We start from the raw sequence: 17,593 nt of genomic DNA on the forward strand, positions 1-17,593 counted from the left end.
TTCAGCATACCATTAAATACGGAGTGATCTGCCCTGCAAGCCGGCTGTTGCTGAGTTGTCTGGGTGTTGAGAGCACTCTTTGGAGTAAGTCAATGCCAAAGCAGTGGTAAATCTTTCCTGGTAGAGGCTTGGATCCTGGAAATGTTATAGACAATTGTGGTTGTTTTCATAGATGGTATTCATTGTTCAGGTGTGTGTGGGCGATGCCCATTCTTCTGAGGCCTAAGCCAAGTCATTATGCCAATGTTCAGGGTATAAGGCTTAATTGCATTACCAAATTTGTGTTCCCATCTCTATTAGATAAGAACTTGTTTGCATATGTATTATTTTCCCATTTTAATGTGCCTATGCAAAAGAGAAGCAATGCCACAATATATTGTTGGTGCATCTGGGGGCCGACGAATAAAGTCCAACATTCCCCATAAATTGGTTCAAACATGAAATTTATACAGAGATACTCTTCTACCAGTATTGCTTATAAAACAGATCTCAAAGGGAGAAAATCAAACAATCAAATAACAAAACCAGTGGGCAAAATTGTCACTATATGAGGATGTTTGAAAAGAGTTATAGATGTTAACAGAATACATCTGAGATATACAAAGGAGATACATGTGTCCCTTTTATATTTTGGAGATAGTCAAGAAGGAGGGTGTTGTTTCCGAGACACCACTTTGGTCTTTGATTTGGACAAGCGAAGAACACATGTTGCCTGCTAAAGTTTGTGACTCCCCGAGAGGCCTTTGCTTCCTAATTGCTGAAAGCTGGAAGTTCACCAGTCCCCTCCCAGCCCCTTGCAGGAATGAGGAAGCCTAGGGTCTCCTTTAAATTGCTCCTCGCTGGAACCCACTTGCTGGGACTCTGAGCAGGTGTCCAGGAATAACCCTGGGGACCGGGAGGAAGGAGAGAGAAGGCTGTGGGGGCCAGCTGAGGCTGTATCTTCCCTTTAGCATGGCCAAAAAGCCTATAGCGTGGAGCCATGCCATCCACGTGTTGCCTGCTGAAGCTTCAGACTCCACCCAAAAGATTACTGTGAAAGATATGTAATCCACCTTGGCCAAAAAAAATCATTAGAACAGAAAAATGATTAAATGTGGGGTAATAGGAGGTGGGAGTGAGAGAGTAAAAGAATAAAACAAGCTCCTGGGCGGCTTCTAGATTATGACAAACAGACTAAACACAATGATAACCAATTATTTGTCAATATGTTCATAAGGACAGGTTTCACAATGGACAGGTTTAATAGGAAACTTCCCTGGGACTTCCTGAAGGCAGAATTGTGCTGCTATTACCACCTCGCTGGCTTGCCCAGGCATGTGGCCCAGAAGAAGCCCTGGAGTTCCAGAGCAAGGAGGTAGAGGGGTGCTGGGATGACCCATGTCCCGCATCCCTTCCTACACCTGATTAAAGAGGCCATTGGCATGGTGCAGGGCTGCCAAACCCCACGCTGGTAAAACCTCCCAGACCTCAGGAGGCAAAGAGATCCTTCAAGGGCTGGAAGGCTGGAAGGTCAAAGTCCCTACCCAAACCCTCCCTCTGGAGCCAGAAGGGAAATGGGGAAAGCCTAGGGTAACCAATAAGCTTCTCCAAGGGACCCACCTCGCTGGCTTGCCCAGGCATGTGGCCAAGGGGAAGCCCTGAAGTTCCGAAGGAAGGAGGTAGAGGTGGTGGGGTGATTCATGACCCGCACCCCTTCCTAGGCCTAACTAACCTTTATTCTGATAACAAAAAGACTAGTAAACCAAACCAGCTTATGGTCAGAATCTATTTTAAAAATAGACCCATGGGTCTTTTCCCTAACTTTTTTCCTAACTGGGGCGATTTTTAAAAAGTTCCCCATATAACTCTTCCAGTACTTGAAACTAAGCTCCCACTTTAAAAGTTTTTAACTCTGATGCATATTAGAACCCAGGAGGAACATAGAAGATCAATAAAAACAAACTTGCCAATATAATGGAGAGGATACTAGGGGATACTATTGTATCTCTGGTGGAGAATCAGGAATTCCTACTTCAGCCTAAGAGAGTACTGTAGACACAGGTAAGAGCAGTGCTATATCATTCTTTTTTTATTTATTTAAACAACTTGATTACAAATATGATTGTGATTAGGTTTCAGTCATGTAAAGAACACCCCCTTCACCCGTGCAAAATTCCCATCACCATTGTCCCAAATCTCCCTCCATCCCACCCCACCCCCACCTGTACTCTAGACAGGCTTTCCAGTTCCCTAATTCATTCACATGATTATGGTAGTTCTCAGTGTAGTTATTTCTATAACTGCACTCACCACTCTTTGTGGTGAGCTTCATGGAGTGAGCTGGTGTTCCCGCCCTCTTCTCATTGTCTCTAAGGATTGTTGCAAAAATGACGTTTATTTTTCTTAAAATCCATAGATGAGTGAGACTATTCTGCATCTCTCTCTCCCTCTGACTTGTATCACTCAGCATGATATACTCCATGTACATCCATATATAGGAAAATTTCATGATTTCATCTCTCCTGACAGCTGCATAATATTCCATTGTGTATATGTACCACCATTTCTTTAGGGTATCTTGGTTGTTTCCAGAGCCTGGCTATTGTGAATAGTGCTGCAATAAATATAGGTGTGAGGAAGGGGTTTTTGTATTGTATTCTTGTGTTCTTAGGGTATATCCCTAGGAGTGGAATAGCTGGGTCGAATGGGAGCTCAATTTCCAGATTTTGGAGGAATTTCTATATCGCTTTCCATAGAGGTTGAACTAGACGGCATTCCCACCAGCAGTGGATAGGAGTTCCTTTCTCTCCACATCCCCGCCAGCACTGATTGTTCTCATTATTTGTGATGTATGCCAATCTTTGTGGTGTGAGATGGTATCTCATCATTGTTTTGATTTGGATCTCCCTGATGATCAGTGATGAGGAGCATTTTTTCATGTGCCTTTTGGCCATTTGTATTTCTTTTTTATCAAAGTGTCTGTTCACTTCTTCTCCCCATTTTTTTTAAGGGATTAGATTTTTTTTTCTTGTAAAGTTCTGTCAGTGCCCTGTATATTTTGGATATTAGCCCCTTATCTGATGGGTATTGGGTGAATAGTTTCTCCCACACGGTGGGTGGCTCTTGTATCCTGGGCACTATTTCTTTTGAGGTGCAGAAGCTTCTCAGCTTAATGTATTCCCATCTGTTTATCTCTGCTTCCACTTGTTTGGAGAGTGCAGTTTCCTCCTTGAAGATTCCTGTAGTCTCAATGTCATGGAGTGTTTTACCTACGTGTTGTTCTATATACCTTATGGTACCAGGTCTGATATCAAGGTCTTTAATCCATTTGATTTTACCTTCGTACATGATATTAACTGGGGGTCTATGTTCACTTTTTTGCAAGTGGCTAACCAGTTCTGCCAGCACCACTTGTTGAAGAGTTTTTCCCTACTCCACTTAGGATTTCTTGCTCCTTTGTCAAAGATTAGGTGATTGTATGTCTGGGGAACATTGTCTGAGAACTCAAGCCTATTCCACTGATCTGAGGATCTGTCTTTATTCCAATACCATGCTGTTTTGATAGCTATTGCTTTGTAGTACAGTTTAAAGTTGGGGAAAGTAATGCCTCCCATTTTCCTTTTACCCTAGGAGTGCTTTAGCTATTCAAGGGTGTTTATTGTTCCAGATGAACTTCATAAGTGTTTGATCCACTTCTTTGAAGAATGTCATGGGTATCTTTAGAGGAATCACATTAAATCTGTACAATGCTTTGGGGACTATTGCCATTTTAATGATGTGAATCCTGCCAATCCATGAGCAGGGTATGTGTTTCCATTTCCATGTGTCCTCTCTTATTTCTTGGAGCAGGGCTTTATAATTTTCTTTGTATAGGTTCTTCACGTCTTTGGTCAAGTTGACTCCAAGATATTTGAGTTTGTGTGGCACTAATGTGAATGGAATTGCCTTCTTGACATCCATCTCTTCCCTATCATTATTAGTGTATAAAAAGGCCATTGATTTCTGTGTGTTAATTTTGTAGCCTGCCACCTTGCTATATGAGTCAATTGTTTGTAAAAAGCTTTTTGGTAGAGTTTTTAAGGTTTTCTAAGAAGAGTATCATGTCATCTGCAAACAGTGAGAGTTTGACTTCTTCCTTTCCTATCTGGATTCCCTTGATATCTTTTTCTTGCCTGATCGCTATAGCAAGCACTTCTAGTACTATGTTGAAGAGGAGTGGTGAGAGCGAATAGCCTTGTCTTATACCAGAACTTAGAGGAAAGGCTTTTAGTTTTTCTCCATTGAGGACAATATTTGCCATTGGCTTGTGGTAGATGGCTTTAACTAGATTGAGGAAGGTTGCTTTCATTCCCATCTTGCTGAGAATTTTTGATCAAGAATGGGTGTTGGACCTTATCAAATGCTTTCTCTGCATCTATTGATATGATCATGTGATTTTTATTTTTCTTGTTGTTGATGTTGTGTATGATGTTGATAGATTTACGGATGTTAAACCATCCTTGCATTCCTGTGATGAAACCTACTTGGTCATAGTGTATGATCGTCTGATGATGCATTGGATCCTATTTGCCAGGATTTTGTTGAAGATCTTTGCATCTGCATTCATCAGGGATATTGGTCTGTAATTTTTTTTTGGCAGCATCTCTGTCTGGTTTTGGTAACAAGGAGATTTGGCTTCATAAAAGCTGTTTGGGAGTATTCCCGTTTTTTCAATTTCATGGAAGAGCCTGGCTAGGATTGGTAGTAGCTCTTCTTGAAAGGTTTGAAAGAATTCATTAATAAATCTGTCTGGGTCAGGGCTTTTCTTTTTGGGCAGATGTTTGATTACAGTTTCAATTTCCTCAATAGTGATGGGGGTGTTTAGATGTGCTACATCCTCCTTACTTAACTGTAGAAGATTATAAGTGTCCAAGAATTTATCCATTTCTTCTAGATTCTCATGTTTAGTAGCATAGTTTCTCAAAGTAGTCTCTGATTACCCTTTGGATCTCTGCAATATCTGTTGTGATCTCCCCCTTTTCATTTCTAATACGGGTTATCAAATTTCTCTCTCTCTTTCTTTGTGAGTTTTGCCAATGTCTATCAATCTTGTTTATTACCAACTTCTGCTTTTGTTGATCTTTCAGATGGTTTTTTGGATTTCCACTTCGTTGATTTCTGCTCTCAGATTTGTTATTTCCTTCTGTCTCCCTATTTTTGGGTCCTTTTGTTGATCACTTTCTAATTCTATGAGCTGCGTCATTAAGCTATTCAGGTAGGCCCCTTCTTCTTTCCTGATGTGTGCTTGCAAAGCTATAAATTTTCCTCTTAGGACCACTTTTACTGTATCCCATAGATTCTGGCAGTTTGTGTCTTCATTATCATTTATTTCCAGGAAAGTTTTTATTTCCTCTTTGATTTCATCTTGGACCCACTGGTTGTTCAGTAGCAGGCTGTTTAATTTCCAATTGTTAAAGTTTTTCTTTTGTGTGCCTTTATAGTTCACATCTAATTTCAGAGCCTTGTGGTCAGCAAAGGTAGCCTAAAAGATTTCTATCCTCTTGATTTTATGAAGGTATATTTTATGTGTCAGCATGTGGTCTATCCTGGAGAATGACCCATGTACATTGGAGAAGAATGTGTAGCCAGGTTTTTTAGGGTGGAGTGTCCTATATATATCTACTAGTCCTCTTTCTTCCATTACTCTTTTCAGGGCTAGAATGTTTTTGTTGGGTTTCAGTCTGTTTGACCTATCAAGTGTTGACAGAGCCATGTTGAAGTCTCCCACAATTATTGTGTTATTATTGATGTCTTCTTTCAGTTTTGTTAGTAATTGTATTAGATAATTTGCTGGTCTCTCATTGGGTGCATACATGTTTAATAGTCTGATTTCTTCCTGTTGCACATATCCCTTGATTAGTACATAGTGTCCATCTTTGTCCTTTACAATTTTTCTGAGTATAAAGTTTGTGTCATCAGATATTAATATGGTCACCCCAGCTTTTTCAAGGGTGTTGTTTGATTGGATGATTTTCCTCCAGTCTTTGATTTTGAGTCTGTTTGTTCTAACTATTCGGGTGTGTTTCTTGTAGGCAGCAGAAGGTTCGATTCATCTTTTTTTTTTTTTTGGTTTTTGGGCCACACCCAGCGATGCTCAGGGGTTACTCCTGGCTGTCTGCTCAGAAATAGATCCTGGCAGGCATGGGGGACCATATGGGACACCGGGATTCGAACCAACCACCTTTGGTCCTGGATCGGCTGCTTGCAAGGCAAACGCCGCTGTGCTATCTCTCCGGGCCCCAATTCATCTTTTTGACCCATTTTGCCACTCTGTGTCTTTTAGTTGGTGAATTTAGTCCATTGACATTGAGGGAGATGATTGTCATAGGATCTAATGTCATCTTTGTAGTGTTTGTAGTAGTTTGTAGTTTGTAGTAGTTTGCTGTGTTTGTTGGTCTCTCTTGTCTTAAAGCAGACCTTTCAGTTTTTCCTGTAAGGCTGGTGAAGTTTCTGAGCTGTTGTTTATCCATGAAACTATGTATCTTTCCTTCAAACCTGAATGTGAGTCAGGCTGGGTGCAGAATTCTCGGTGGGGCACCCATTTCATTCAGTCTTGTCACAATATCCCACCACTTGGCCTTGAGAGTTTCTTGTGACATGTCTGCTGTAAGTCTTAGGGATGCTCCTTTGAATGCAATTTCCTTTTTTGATCTTACTGCTTTCAGTGTTCTATTTCTATCTGTGGGATTTGTCATTGTAATGAGGATGTGTCTTGGGGTGTTTTTCTTTGGGTCTCTTTTAGCTGGTACTCTTCGGGCATGCAGGATTTGATTACATGTAGTCTTTAACTCTGGGAGTATCTCTTTGATGATATCTTTGACAGTTGATTATTCCTGGAGATCTCCTACCTGGGCCTCTGGGACTCCAATGATTCTTATATTGCTTCTGTTGAGTTTATCAAAGACTTCTATTTTCATCTCTTCACATTCCTTGAGTACTTTTTCCATTGCCTGATCGTTTGTCTTAAGGTTCTTTTCCAATTTCTTCTGCTGTGTTAAGTTTTTATGCATCTCATCTTCCAGAACGCCGATTCTGTCCTCAGCTGCTGTTATCCTGCTGGCGAGGCCATCCATAGAGGTTTTCAGTTGAGCTACCGTGTTTTTCAGATCTGTTATTTCAGTTTGGAGTTTTCTGATCTCTGTCTTTGTGTTCTGTTCAGATCGATCTATGCTTTCTTTGAGTTCTACAAACATCTTCCATATTTCTATTCTAAACTCCTTCTCCAAGAGGTTAATCAGATGGTTGGAATTTTTTAGGTCAATCACACTATCATCTTCATTCTCTGTGCATGGTGTTTGTCTGCGAGGTTTCCCCATTGTCACGCTTGTAGTGTGATTTTTTTTCTGCATGTTGTGATGGGGTTCATTGGTTAGAAAGAGTGTGTGGCCGCTAAGTGAAGCGGAGCTACCACGCTTTTCTGGAGCCTCTGGGAGAGAGCTATTTTTCTGGGCCCTTTTCGACCCACTCCCAAGAGGTTCAGGAGACAGGACAGTGGAAAAACATGCACAGGCAACACTTACAGTTTCTCACAGTCAGGAATCACTGGGCGGGCATAGATATTCCCAGCCTGATGTCACAAACAAGGGACTTGCCTTTCTGCAGAATACTGCAGATAGCCGATTTTCATGGTCGGACACAGTTCCTTGGCGTTCTGGCCCTCGGATGAGCCTCTAGGAGAGCTATTTTTCTAAGCCCTTTTCGGCCCACTCCCAAGAGGTTCAGGAGACAGGACAGTGGAAAAACACGCACAGGCAACACTTACACTTTCTCACAGTCGGGAACCACTCGCTATCTCATTCTTGAGAAAGATGGAGGAAGTGATATGATATGGTGAACCATATTTGCACTCTACGTTCAACACATATTAATTACACAGTATTTTAAATATTTAAATCTACAGTATCCTCCATGCAATTCAAGTTTTAAGAAATGTATGCTCCTTGATTCAGTATCAGATAATTATTGTTATTGCCCCTGGTTTCATTAGGAATATCTTCGAAGAAAGGAGACATGACTGTAAAGCAGAGAGTAAAGTGAAGTGGAAAAGGTGTGAAAGCTACATGCAGACTAAAACCTGGCATAAAGCTGAAACCATATTACTGTCCAAATCACTTGTCCCCAAAGTGGAGTGTTCCTCTTCCTGAAGACTGCATTCTCTGGGAAGCAGGGTGATGAGCTGAGACTGTGGTTCAGTGGGTGCAGGGGAAGAGGTCACACTGATCATTAGATGACCATTGGGTATCAGAGACAACTGCCCCAAAATATAAGCAATAAGTTGAAAATGCATTTCCTTAGAAAATAGTTAAGTGCAATAAAATAACAAGGCTATGTTCATAGCAGGGATTAAGAATGCTCATGGAATTGATTCCTGCTCAAAAAGAACTTACAGTTTAGCAGGAGAGAATAGTACATGAAATAATTTTATGATTAACTTTATTCCTACCAGCTGCACTGGACAAATTATATTGTTATATTATTAAAATTATAGTATAACAAGTTAGAAATTCATTGCTTTTATTGCATTTAAATCTTATTTATAAAACATAAATCACAGATATATTATAAGGTGGTTTTGAGAATTAGATGACAAGACAGTCACAGATTTCGGAGCATAAAAACCTTTTCTTTTGTATTTTTTGGGGAGAGGATCACATCTGGCAATGCTCAGAAGATACTCCTGGCTCTGGACTCATGATTCACCCATGATGGTACATCAGGGACCATATGAATACCAGGTATTAAACTCATTTGCAAGGCAAATGTCCCACCCACTGTACTATCTCCCCAGCCCGTAAACCGAAATATTACAAAAAATATGTTCTGGGGCCAGAGCGATAGTGCAGTGGTAGGGCATTTGCCTTGCAAGCAGCTGATCTAGAACAGACCGCAGTTCGATCCCCCAGTCATTCAGCACCCCATATGGTCCCCCGAGCCAGGAGCAATTTCTGAGCACATAGCCAGGAGTAACCCCTGAGTGTCACTGGGTGTAGCCCAAAAACAAAAACAAAAACAAGATGACAAAAAAAAGTTCTATCCCTTCAGAGAAATTGAAAAATGGTGCCTTTTGGAGAGAGATAGGACAAGAATTTTGAAGATAACTAATGTGAGGTAAGTTTTCAGTTTAAAAATTATTTTGTGAGCTGGAGAGACAGAACAGCAGGTTGGACATTGCCTTGTACACATGGCTAACCCAGAGCAAATCTCTGGCATCACATATAGTCCCCTGAAAATTTCTATGAGTGATCCCTAAGCTCAGAGCCAGGAGTAAACCCTGAGCAAAGCGGGGTGCTCCCCCCAAACAAAACTAACAATAAAATACGAATGACTTTGTGCCTGGTAATGGTTGAAAAGTACAAAGTTACCAAAAGAGGACAGTAAGGCAAGCGTTTCTGGATAAATATATTATTCAGCAAAAGATAAGCCTCTGACTACCTTAAAATGCCTCAATAAAATAATCTGGCAAATACAAATCTGATGAAACAAAGTTTTCCCATTCTATGGGGGAGGAAAGGATATATGTTCAGAGGAAAGGATATATGTTCAGAGTAGAAGTAAGGAAGCAGAAAGATGGAAGATGAGTTCCTATGATTCAACATTTCAACAAACAAAATTATTTATTTTATTGTCCCATAAGTTCCAGATAAAAGGTTTATCTCTACCACACACATCAGATTACCACCACTAGATGGAGCCAAACTCAAATTTACACCTGAATAGATCTGGATTAAGGGTCTGAACCTTCAGGACTTTATCCAGGATATTTAGATAATCTTGCTCTTGCATTTTATTAATTTTGCAGTGATGTAGTCACAGGGATTACTATAATAGTCCTCAAAATGTGGTTCAAAGATCTAGGAATTTTTATAGAAAATCAAATTTATAAGACATTGTTCTAAATTCATTGAATGCAGAGCAGATGTGGACTATGACCCTCCACGATACATGTTAAAATGTGAAATTGCAGGGCCGGGGCAGTGGCACAAGTGGTAGGGCTTTGGCTTGCATGTGCTGATCTAGGATCAACTGTGGTTCGATCCCTGGCATCCCATATGGTCCCCCTAGCCAGGAGTGATTTCTGAGCGCATAGCCAGGAGTGACCCTTGAGCATCACCAGGTGTGGCCCAAAAACCAAAATAAACTTAAAATAATGTGAGACCTCATCTCTGTACAAGTGAATTCCTAGGCTTTATTATGTTATGTCAAAAATATGTTGTTTTTATTGCATTTCAATCTTATTTGTAAAAAGGAATCACATATATTGCAAGGCAATTTTGAGAATCAAATGACAAGATATTCACAGATTTTGGAGCAGAGGAACTTTTTTTTGTTGTTGCAATTTTTGTATCTACTCTTCAACTATCACTCTGAACAAACTTTTTATATCATCACAGAACTAATAGGTGAGGAAAAGAGTGAGCTGAAAGGATAATGCCTAAAATCTCTCAACTATAGCATGAAATAACTTATGCTATAGCTCACCTTTGGGTCAAAGTTTATAGTTCACTCAAACTATAGTTCAAACATATTGTTGGTGTTGGTGGTATTCAGTCTCTTGTTGAGGGCATTAACAAGGTTTATCTAAATTCTTTTGTTTGTTTTGGGGTCATACCAGCTGTGGTCAAGGTTTATTCCTGATTTACTCATAAGTCACTACTGGGGGCTCAGGGGACCATATGGAATGCCAGAGGAATAGGGATCAAACCCTATTCTACTGTATCGGTTTGCCACCTGCAAAACAAGTATCCTACCTGCAATACTATCTCTCCATCCTGGTTTATCTGAATTCTATGTGAAAATTAAAAAATTCCACCATCTCCACTATTTGATTTTTTTTAGGCTCAAAATATGAACACTCTAATAATAACCTCCATATTGGGGGGTGCTGATGTAATGGCAGTTGGACTTAGACATGCTCTTGGATTGCCCTACTGTAATGACAGTTGGACCTGGATATGCACCTTAGACACACTCACTTGTCATGCTAGGCATAAAAGGAAAAACTTGGACCTTTGTAGGTGGGGAGGGAAAGATAGTGACCAGAGCAGCACCTACTGATCCATGGGGAGGGGGGCAGATAAAAAGCATTGGAGAGATGCTGCCTGCTTTGTATCTATTCCTTTCTCTTTCTTTCTTATACCAGAGCCTCCCTTACCACCTCTGGTTGGTGAATTTCCATCTATCTCTCCCTCTCAGAAACTCCTGGGCTGCAGTGGCAGGTCTCAGACTCTAGGAGGAATAAAAGTATACTTGATTCTACTTCTCTTTTCTCTGTCTCTCAGTCCTAGGTGGGTGGTCACTACAAGTTGGTGGCCCTGGGAAGGCATGAGACCCCACTTGGCAGCCAGGCCCTAAAAGTCCTTGCAAGCCTGCAGAACGGGGCCCTGGCAGCCTTGGGCCTCTGCAGCACACAGCCCTGGCAGCCTTGGGCTCTTGCAGCCTTACAACAGCAGAGCAGCAGGTGGACCTGCAGCTTACTACAGTAACCTGCTGGATGAGTAATTTGTACAAAAGGAGAGTACACAATAAAACGGGCAGGAAAACAAACAAAGGAATGGCAATAAGCTTTTTGTCTTTGTGCTTATATACAGCTAATAATAACTAAATCCTTCACTAGTTTATGTTTAGTTTATAAACATATGCAGCCAGAATTGATATAAACAAATTATTAGAACAATTACTTTTTAAATATTTAAATTTTTAATCACCAGGAATTACAAAGTTATTTATAATTGAGTTTCAGGTGTACATTGTCCCAACACCAATCCCTTTACCAATATTCAAGAGAAATTAGTTTCAAATAAACATCTCATCCAGAACAATAAAAACTTAATCAGCCAGAATATAAGGTAAATCAAAGTGTAAGTACTTTATAACTTGCAAATCAGCCCAATTCAAAACTCTGAAAATCAGAGTTCTAAAAGTGGAAGAAAATTGAGTTATATGACAATGAAATTAGATTCAAGATGAGTTAAAGAAAACCAAACCCCAGAATTTGTTTTCAGTGCTATCCCTTTTTAAGCTATTTGACATTTGGCTACAGGCTTTCTAAATCAAAATGTAAGTTCTAGGAAGAGGGAAAAGTTGTCTGTTTCTACTGCTGTATATACCCAGTGCTGAGAATAGAACCAGCACACAGTAGACATTCTGTGTATTGATTAAGAGATATTACAAAATTGATACAGGTGGTATCAATTTTAACAAAATTTTTGTTTCAGTGTATGTAATGATCTAGAAATATCCCATACTGTCCCAGAGCCAGGCATGTAGTTAAGAGAACTTGAGGTTGAGTCTTGGCACTTAAAACAAGTTCTAGCAGTCACTGATTATTGAATATATATACTGTATATAATATAACAGAGGACTGACTTTTAAATTTAAATAACTGTATGAAGTAGCATCTACCATTTTAAACAGAAGAACATATAGAGACAGACAGAATTTATAGAAGATGGGGGAAAATTATGTGTATGGGGGATAGAAAGTAAAAAATAATGAAATAATACAAGAAATATATTATTTATTATTGTTGTATCATGTAAGTTAGCTGGATTCACATACATGTATATAGGGGATTCATATTTACAGGGAATTATTTTCCTTAGTATGTTTTATTTTCATCTTTTATTGCCTTCTAACATTCTCCTTCCTGGCATTCTACTACTTCTTGTCAGGCACTCACATATCAGCCTCATGCTACCCATTTCTACTTCGATATTAATCCCTGACAGAACATTCCCTGAAAGATATTAATATCCTCTGACAATACAAACATGTTTCATGACCAACTGTCTCCAAAATCCTTTCCTACTGTAATTCCTCCTTAGCCTACATCCTTCAATCTCCACTGACTTAAAAATGCCAGAATTGCAGGAGTCTTAATAGGGCAACTATTTAAACTTTTGCCACAATACAGATTCCTCTTTATAGCATATAGACAATATTTATGAGAAAATACTTTTTTAGCCATCTGAATGGTCACTTTTACATATTTCCTATAAATCATATCACTTCTCTTAAATGTGGACATTCTTATTTATCCTGGCCTTCCATTCGTGTTCTTATCTTTCCCTTCAAACTCTTACATTTTTTAAACTTCTGCATCAATTATACCTTTCACTACAGAGAATTTCTAGAATTTTCCACCTGCTTGCCTGCCAAGACCTCAGATAATTCCTCTTCAGACCTAAACTAAATGTGTTCAAGATGAGAGAAATACATTATTAAACTATCAAGGCATATTTCAACCATCTTTTAAAGATATATTTCTTTGTAATGGGTTACCATAAATCTTTTCCATTGTAAAGAATTTCTAATTCTTCCTGTTAGGTTCAAGCATTGTTTGTTCCATCTGTCAGACCCTGGGCTTCAGCTATTGGATGTGCTTGGAGTTTATCAAAACAGTCATCTGGAAAGTGGAAGAAACAGGGGCAGAAGGGCTTTGATCTAGGTTTGAGAGATTATACCATTCTAGTACACTAGCACTACACAGAGATATTAAAAACAGTTTGGGCACAGTAACAGTAATGTTTTGTACTTTAGTGGTGAATTTAATGGAATATTTATGTATGTTTATTTTCAATAATACATACCTAATTTTTTATGTAAGTGCAAAGTTATACCAATTAAAATATAAAACAAAATAAAACTAGGAGGAAAACTGACAGGGTAGTTTATCCCTGGATTCGTTCATTGCAAGAGCCAAGTCCTTTATTTTTCTTTTTTCTTTTTTTGATGTCTTTATTTATACAATTTGATTATAAACATGATTGTAGTTAAGTTTCAGTCATATGAGGAGATGTTCTTATTTTTATTTTTTAATAAATATATAATTTTATTTAGACATGCTTATAGGAAAAGTGCATTTTTTAATCTCCTTGATAAATTTATTTTTTAAACTAAATTCTTTATTTAAACATCGTGCTTACAAACATAATTGTACTTGGGTTTCAGTCATAACAAGAACACCCTCCTTCACCCGTGCAACCTTCCCATCACCAATGCTCCCATCTCTTCCGTCTCCCACCCCTGCCTGTATTCCAGACAGGCTTTCTACACCCCTAACTCACTGACATTGTTATGATAGTATACTCCAAAGGTGGAGAAACCCCATATCTCTTAGGCCAAGTGAATTCCTTTTCGTATAACCCCAATATTTACTGTGCCATTGCAGGAGGGGAAAAAAAGGCAAAAAGCACAAAACATTTTTTTTTATTTTTCTTATATATATTATTTTTAAATACTCATTTTTTGTTATTTTTTATTTTTATTTACCTATTTACTTCTTGTCGATTTCCTTGTTTTGGTGTGGTTATTGAAGTTGTTGTCCCCGTTTATATTTATGTTTTTTCCTTCCTTTCTTTTCTTTCTTTATGTGCCCTGCCATGTTTTTTATCTCAAGATCATGGCTATTTTTGTGGTGCTTATTGTTGTTATTGTTGGAATCCTCACTGGATATTTGACACTTATTTTTGTACTCTTGGGGTGTTTCACCTTATTTTTCTCCTTCGTCTCTCAAACCGATGATGAGAGCCTCTAAAAGGATTCCACCCATTTTCGGCATATTAGACTTTTACCCCAGTTTATTACTTTTCTCTTCTTCAAACAAAACCATATAAGTTGAACTATTTAGTCCTGCCTCCCAGTTAGAGGGGGAAATAAGGGAGGCATCAAGACCAAACAGGTGCAAGACTACTAAGTATTAAACTAGGTACAGAGGGTACCACATTTTCTAGCAGCCCCGGGGTGAGAGAGGAGAATATGGGAGGTAGGACAAAAATGGAGGTGTAGGGAGGACAAATTGGCGATGGGAATCCCCCTGATTTTATGTAACTATGTACCTAAAATATTATTGTCAACAATATGTAAACCACTATGTTCAAAATAAAAATTATATTAAAAAAAGTGGTGAGTGCAGTTAGAGAAATAACTACGCAAGATCCAAGTCCTTTTAAACAGTAGTATTCACACCTGTTGGTCCTGGACTGATGCTGGTCCATGGGTGTAGAAAGTGTACAAAAGGTGAAACAATTCCTCTGTACTGTTTCGACAGTTTCCTACTAAATCTAGCATCTCATCAGTTAGTTTCTTAAATTCAAATTTGAACCTGGTGACTTCACTTCAGTGGCTACCTTCTCACTAGGCAGTGACAAAATATATAAAATCTTGGCCAGCTAGAAAGTAGGAAGTTGGGATAAAGAAATAGCTCAGGAAGACCTTGCTTCATGAACTATAACATAAATGTTTATCAAACAAAATTCTGAAATAAAACCCAAGATTGCTCAAATAGTCCTTCCTTTATAGTTTAAGCACTCTGGGGATTTTCCAGTTCTCTGCCTCAACCACAGAAGCAACTTCTTCAGCAGGGCTGACTTCATACCATTATCCTTTCTCATCTATTTGTCACAGAATGCTGCTCTAAACTGTACCCTTTCTTTGCCTATTCAAACTTTATTTTTCAAGGACTGGTAAAAACAATATCTTTTCTGTGAACCTTGATCATAAAAGCTTCACTGAATTGAAAAGACAGTGAAAATGGCAAGAAGAATAGACTGATTTGAGAGCTCTGTGTTTGTCTGTCTTATTCTATATTTTCTTAGGGCCTGAAAATAGAATCTAGTATATAATAAGTAATCTGTGAACATTAGTTGAGTGTATTCATTTGTAAATATATATAAATGTGAGTCAAAACCAGATTTTTATGAACTAAACAATATTTTAAATATAGTTGAGTGTTCTAAAAATGTTTCATAATCACTTCTTGAAAGAGTACAGATATTGATAACCCATGATGGTCACATGCTATAAATGAACAATAAGCTTTTTCTATTTTAAATTACTCTCATCTAAAGGTCATTTGTTACTGCGGCATAAAGTAACATATCTTGACTAATATAGCAATCTGTATAAAGAATGGATTACTTCTGTAGTAACAAATAATTCTAAAATGCAAGTCATTATCTTAGAGCCAGATAATGGTTCCATGAGAAAATTCTTTGAGGATCCTGGAAGAATATCAACCCATTTTTGCAAATGGAAAGTGCTTGTTAAGACTGTCACCTGTAACAGATGAATGGCTAAAGAAACTGTGGTACATATACACAATGGAATATTATGCAGCTGTCAGGAGAGATGAAGTCATAAAATCACTCCTGGCTTGGGGGACCATATGGGATGCCAAGGGATCAAACCACGGTCCACCCTAAGCTAGTGCATGCCAAGCATATGCCTTACTGCTTGTGCCATTGCTCCAGCTCCTATTCTCTTGATTTTATGGAGGTATATTTTATGGGCCAACATGTGGTCTATCCTGGAGAATGACCCATGTGCATTGGAGAACAATGTATATTCAATTTTCTGGAGGTGGAGTGCCCTATATATAATACATATTACACTAGTATATATAATATAATTTATAATTAATATTATTACATTACATACTATATAATATTAATGTTAAATGTGATATATATTAAATATATTAATATTCAATACAATATACTATACTAGTATACATAATATATACTAGTGCACTCACTTCCATTTCTCCTTTCAGAGCTAGTATATTCTTGTATAGGTCTTGTTAACCCGGTTGATCTCTCAAGGGTTGACAAAGTAGTGTTGAGGTCTCCCACTACTGTTGTGCTTCTACTAATGTTTTCTTTCAGATTTCTCAACAATTGTATTAAAATTTTAGCTGGTTCCTCATTGGCTGGGTATATCTTTAGGAGTATGATTTTTGTTAATGTAAATATCCCTTGATTACAAAATGTCCAGCTTTGTCCCTTATAACTTTACTAAGTCTAAAGTTTGTGTCATGCTAGTATTAATATGGCTACTCCAGCTTTTTAGGAGAGTTGTTTGACTGAATGATTATACTCCAACCTTTGATTTTGAGTTTATGCTTGTTCTGACTATTCAGATGTGTTTCTTGAAGGCAGCAGAATGTTGGACTTACTTTTTTGATCCATTTTGCCACTCTTTGTCTCTTAACTGGTATATTTTAGTCCACTGACATTGAGAGACATAATTATCAAGGGATTTATTGTCATCTTTATGTAAGACTTTGCTGTATCTCTTTGTCTGCCTTGTCTTAAAGTAGACCTTTCAGTTTATCTTTTAAGGCTAGTTTGAGTCTGTAAAATTTCTGAGCTTGATTAATGTTTGAAATACAGTGACAGGTGAATTTTTCACAGTCCAGATCTAGAGATGTTTTTCAGACAATGTTTGTATGTCCCTTCTAGGCCCAAATCTTGGGATATTGAATTACTACATGAGTTCTTAATATGAAAACCATGAAAATCTTCCAAGTCTCTCTCTTCTACTATTTATGAGGGTCCAGCATTATTCCACAAGTTCAACAACTGAAATTTCTTGTTCAATACCAGGTGTGGCCAACCAAAAATTGAGTCACACTTGCATGCTCAGGATCTACTTCTATCCTGATGTTAAGGAACAACCCTTGGCAGTGCTCAAAGGAGACTATACGGGGTGCTGTCAATTCACACTGCGATAACAAATGTGCAAGACACACTCTTTAACCCCTATATTGTCTCCTTAGCCCTAGAACTTTTTTTGT

At 38.4% G+C, this 17,593-nt stretch overlaps 1 protein-coding gene across 1 annotated transcript in view; it reads right to left on the reverse strand.

The window, feature by feature from the left end:
* The window catches only part of TMEM108 (transmembrane protein 108), a 262,120-nt gene that overhangs the window by 138,851 nt on the left and 105,676 nt on the right, over positions 1-17,593 (reverse strand). The gene's annotated exons all lie outside the window — the stretch shown is intronic.

This window comes from Suncus etruscus, chromosome 6 (assembly GCF_024139225.1).
Source record: "Suncus etruscus isolate mSunEtr1 chromosome 6, mSunEtr1.pri.cur, whole genome shotgun sequence".
NCBI classification, from domain to species: domain Eukaryota; kingdom Metazoa; phylum Chordata; class Mammalia; order Eulipotyphla; family Soricidae; genus Suncus; species Suncus etruscus.